Below are 6,000 nucleotides of genomic sequence, written 5' to 3'. Positions count from 1 at the left end.
AAACAATTCTGGATCCTTCAATTTGATGGAAAAAGTTTGTCACTACAAATGTGAGAAGCGTTTATCCATATGACCTTCAAAAAAGAACCAAATATAGAACTTAATACATCAAATAAGTAAGGCTTCATATCAGGTTTATCATGATATGAGCCAGTGTTTCAGGTAAAGGATCAGAGAAATCAAAGGCCTTGTAAAAGGCATCATCTTTGTAGTCACAACGTGAAGGAACACTTCCAATCTGTCAATAGAAGATTGTTAAGTGCTACCTGCCCAAAGTGCACTTTGGGGGTAGGGGGAAGAAACAAAATCAGAGAGGTTGGGTAATTATATTCCTGAACGGATATCTACCACCTGGAATTTAATAGCAGCACAGTAGCTCCCATTCCCCCGGCGGCTTCAGGGCATAACAGGAGGCATTTACCACTGGATCTACTTCAGTAAGAAGATTCCCGATGGTAGATTCCTTTAAGCAACAAATTCAGCCTTTGGTTTGAAACTCATCTGCATAGTTTGCAAATAGGATAGACAATTCTATAGCATTGCATGCAAATAATCCATGTCACCTTCTTGAGGTTTCCCGTATCCCTTTCCATCAGGAAAGTTCTGACTACGGAGTCAACAAGATCCCTCTGCCGTCAAATAAGGCAAGGCAGATACAGACAGAAGAACGTGGTCTATCCTTACCTTTAGCAAATCTGGGGTTGAGAAGTACATAAAGTCTCATGGTGCAATGGAGATCCTGCCATAAATAGGACATTCATATGTTTAATATGATACCAAAAGCGTGGTCCTATGTGTGGGTGACGGCCCAGACCGCTTCGGCTAGGGAGGAGGAGTAGCTCCGGCTGTGTGAGGTGTGAATGGTTGGATGAATGAGTGTTCTCCACCTTAGGGAAGGGTGCCTCATGCAGGGGCAATTATCTCCCTTTTATGCATCACTGGCTGATATAATTATCCTATGCTAGGATTTTTGTGCTGATTGCTTATCTTATAGGACTGTACCTTGTACTTCCCAGAGGTGGATTTTTGCATTTTGTACGCTGTTATTTATTTTTTTTTAAATAAAAATAGTTTTTTTTAAAAAAAGCATGGTTCTAGGTACTATAGAAAAATGTAGTTTAGTTACAGAGATTATTGAATGACTGACAAGTCTTAGGATAATCAATACAAGAGACCTACCGTAATGAATCTTCTGAGACATGAATGACCTCATACTGACACAGGGTTAACACGGTTGGCTAATTTGCAGGCTTACGACTCAGCACCTGCCACACTTTTGACATGGCTGAAGTCAAAGGTGGATCCATTAAGCAGTAATCAGTTTGGTGTTGACCACGGGCAACGCTAGGCCAGAAGATCTGTGGCAAGTGCCACAGATTGAACGTAGAATTGTATTTTCGTTATATTGACAATATATTAATTTTGTGGAGGGGCGGACCTGATGAGTTTGGCAGATTTGTGAAGTCACTTAACCATAACCATTTCGGATTGCGTTTCACGTCAGAGATCCATAATACAAGTCTTTCTTTCCTAGACGTGCTGATCATGAAGTCAGAGGAAATATGTCTATTACGCTCATCCATCTATCGCAAACCCACAGCAACTAATTTGCTGCTGAAGTGGGACAGCCATCATCTACTCCCGTAGCATAAGGGAATCCCTAAGGGCTAGTACCTAAGGGCGAGTATGTCAGAACTGCAGTTCGGAGAACGAGTTTCGACTGCAAGCAATGGACCTTGACGCAGATTCCTACAACGGGGGTACCCCGACAGGATCCTCAGAGAGACATATCAGGGCAGTTTAAGAAGGAACATGGGTGATCTGTTACATGGCTTACCCAAAGAGAGAGAACCAGACAACAAACTGAGGGTTATAGCCACTTCTGACAATCGGTCCATGGAGGCTTGAAAAATCTTGAAGAAACACTGGCCCGTTTGATGGACGAAGATCTAAAAAATCTGGTTGGTCCAACGCCCTCCATAACCTTCTGTAAAACTCTGTCTATCAGAGATCGCCTAGTGAACAGCCATTATGTAGCCCCTAAACCAAAAGTCATGTGGCTGGAGAGGCGGATAACCGTGAGCTTTAAATGTGGTGGGTGTATAGTGTGTCCTTACATCTACTGCTCCAGTTGTTGCTTTCGAAAGTCTTATGCTTCTGGAGACCATTTCCATTACAGACTGAGAAGCCTCCCCATGGCTTCCCTAGATCTCATCCCGACAATCCAATGGGTATAGAAAACTGCTGGCAGCAGGTGACTAAAGAGATCTAGACTTTGTTTATGAACTTTAGAATCCCATTTACTTGTGTTTCTTGAATTTTTCTTTTACATAAAAATAGGTGGTTATGTTGATAATAGATTGTACGCCCTGACGGGCGCGGCCCTCCTTCTGCTCGTCTCCTGACCAATGTAGTTTTGTATTTGTACTGGCATTTGTTCTTGTCCTAATGTATGTGAACCCCTTACTGATTGTACAGCACCATGGAATTAATGTTGCTCTATAAATGAATAATTATAGTACAAAATATAATGTTGATGGGACCACTTTACTTTCAGAACCCTCCAGTAAAAGGTAACTTCACGTTGGTCATAGCTTCGTCAGGGGATCGTTCCCCTGACGAAGCCCGCAAGACGGGCGATACGCGTAGGGCATCAGCTCTCCCCTTCTAAGACCTCTACATACGGTAATATTATCATGTATTTACCAAAGTAGCTACTGTTTACGTAATTCATTACCTCAGTGGTTCTCAACCTGTGGGTCGCGACCCCATCGGGGGTCATACAACCAAAACTGGGGGTCGCCTAAAGCCATCGGAGCCGCAATTTTATTTCATTTTTACAGCAAATCGCATGGTTTGGGGTCACCGCAACATGAGGAACTGTATTGCGGGGTCTCAGCATTAGAAAGGTTGAGAACCACTGCATTACCTGTATGCATCTGTATCTGTATATATTTTTTTGGGTGATCTTTTCTATTGGGATTTTATCAGTCGCTATTTTTGACATAGAATTAGTTACCCATTAGGTCTTTCTCTGTGGAGATTTTTTGTACTTATACCCTGTTTGGGTTTTTAAATACATTGTTTTCCAAATAAAGTTTGATATTTCGTAACTATACACATCCTCTTGTTTTTTTGGTATGTTGAGCATCTGTTTTGGATGTGGATTACACGTATATCATTACCCCAATTTTTGTAATTCACGAATTAAGAGACAGTATACAAAACACTCTCCAACTTCAATCCTTATTCAAATATAGTAACAACCACATTCAAATGTGATATATTCAGGGATGTATCTTCCATTAGGTACATCATTTCCGACTCTTTGGAAACACCCAATATATAGTGGAGTATTTTATGAAATGTATGAATGTCTTTGGTCATCTGGTCGGGAAAAATGAAAATGCATTTTCTAGGTTTTCCAAGAAAACATTGCCTCTTAGCTACCTTGTAATGCAGCCCATTTACCATCAAGCATGACTTTTTCATAAAGTCTGACATGACACGGGACAAAAGCCAAACCAGTATTTCTATTCCACAAGGAAAATACCCAACTTGGGACAGCACTGTTTTAATGTCCTAGCAACTCGTCATGTGGTAGGGAAATAGTTTATTAGAGTGAGACTAGGTCCTCCAGAGTTCATTTAGACCAGACAACCCCTCTATGCATTCAGTCCCACCCAAAAGAGCTGTTACTACAGAGTGAGGAGCATATCCACTGCTCAATCTTGATACCGAGAAAGTGAGCACAGATCTTGAGATCATACCTTTCTTCAGATTAATATCCCATCCATTTACTTACATCTTAAGCATGTACCTGCCTCAATAAGACAGGTACATGTATTTTAGTAAACTTTTTTGGCTTTGCCACAAATTAAGCTGTGAACTATGCAATCGTATAGTTTAGTCAATATGAATCATTCTGCAAGTTCAACTTAATTCTAAATTATAGAACTTCCAACCATGGTTGGTAAACCGGACATGGGAGGCAAGTTCAAGGCTTGGTTTACTAGTGTAGATCATCATTTCTTAGGTCTTAGTACACATTATGCTTTGGTCGCTGATAAATGCTTTTGTTAGGGAAACATTGGGGTGCATAATTATTTTACAGACAACCTCAACTGTAGAACAGGAGGCCACACTAAGATCTACAGCTATGTCTATAGCTTCTTTTAAAGTGTAGGATAAACACTATATTCTTCCAATAATGTCGCTATAAGCATAGTACCTGCACTGCCTTCACCAGAGGACTAAAAAAAAAAAAAAAAAAAAAAAAAACCCAAAAGGAGCATCAGAAAACAAAAAAAGTCTACTTTTCCAACCTAATGAAAGGCTACAAGAAGTTAGAAATAAGACCATTGGGAAAAAAGGATAGACAGACTACAACAATATAAACCGTTCTTCAAAGTTATACAGTAGGAAAGATTTATTGTCATTTGGACATTAGTAAAACCACAAGCTCAAAGAATATGGCATACTCCAAATATCAAGTATCAATATTGAAAAGGGAGAAAAATCTACTTTAAGGTCGGTGTCCTACTTGTCTTTATTTTTCATCCAATGATAAGACCTGGTTTGTCTAAAGTCATAGCATCACTTCTAATGTATAAAAAGTGCATAATAAGGCAACATTACACTTCCACATTGTAGAAGTGGCATCAGAACAATGCGCCTAATGAAAAGATCCTAAAAAAAGGCAGTTCATGAATGCAAATCATAGGCAACTACAACAGTTAACATTCAATAAATATACCTACAAATCACAGATTATTAAAAAAAAAATAAAAATATTTTATTAAGTTTTGTCAATGACTAAAACCACATGTGTTTGATGTTGGAGTGAACATGTCAAATAAGATATAGTTTATACAACTATATAGCAATAACATGTAAACAAACCGCTGTAAAACAGCCATATACCACCTATACATATTCACTTTAATAAAAAGTCTCCAAGTCAAATCCTTAAAACTCCACTGCTGGTTCTGCAACAAAAACAGTAAAATACAGTATGTAACCAGGCACAGCAGCCCTACCCCTATAGGGGGATATTGGTACTTTAGCACACATGTATTGTTTCCACTTGCACTACCACAATATTCACATCATTAGTGGCCAATATCTTAGATACTGGTGTATTCTGGTTCGGGAAGAATATATTTGGGTGCAACTGTAGTGTTTGGGTAACCTTGTATATGATCGGATATTCCTAACGTCTTCTGGTAAGTCCAGGTCAAATGCATAAACCACTTGTAACACAAAAGACATAGAAATCATCTTTGTTCCTATAAATGGCAGCCAACTATGGTCTATCTCGATGTATCCACTAGTTAGAGACTTTTTGGCTCATTCTTCTTTTAAGAGGTTTCTTAGGGAACTATCGATAACTTGTAACGTCACCACAAAAGGCGAATGGCTTCTAGCAAAGAGAATGAGGCATTGTCACGTCTGACCGGGTCTTGAACTCGTACATTCATTCTTGCTTGTTGATATATGAAATAACTACAAATAAACTAGATTTTCGGCTTACTGTTCTTGGTTGCCAGAACTGGCAATGCAGAAGTTCTTGTTGATTCACTTTTACTCTAGTGTTAGAGAGAATATTCTGGCCTCTGGGTGTCTTCTTCAGTCCAGGTGCTTAGAAAAATATTGACCGTGCAGCAGAGAAGTTGGGCTTGAGTGAAGTAATAGGAAGAAAAAAAAGAATCCAGTGCGCGATCTCAGCCGTTTTCCCCGACAGACTTCCAAATTCCATCGCTGTGTCAAGAAACACCATCTTCTGAAATGATTAGACCGTCAGATTTTCCACTCAATGGTGAATGTCTTCTCTCCTTCTAAACTGGAGTACACAGACATGGGGGATATAATATTAAACAGCTTAGTTTTAAAAAGCCAACCACATCTCAAGTGGATAGTAACACTTAACACTAAATACACCTGTACATACTACAATCAACCCCACTAGAATAAGCCCACTAAGAATCCTATATCCCCTCA

Source organism: Engystomops pustulosus, chromosome 6 (assembly GCF_040894005.1).
Source record: "Engystomops pustulosus chromosome 6, aEngPut4.maternal, whole genome shotgun sequence".
Taxonomy (NCBI): Eukaryota; Metazoa; Chordata; class Amphibia; order Anura; family Leptodactylidae; genus Engystomops; species Engystomops pustulosus.
The sequence above is the reverse complement of the archived record's forward strand: the minus strand, read 5'-3'. Positions refer to the sequence as shown.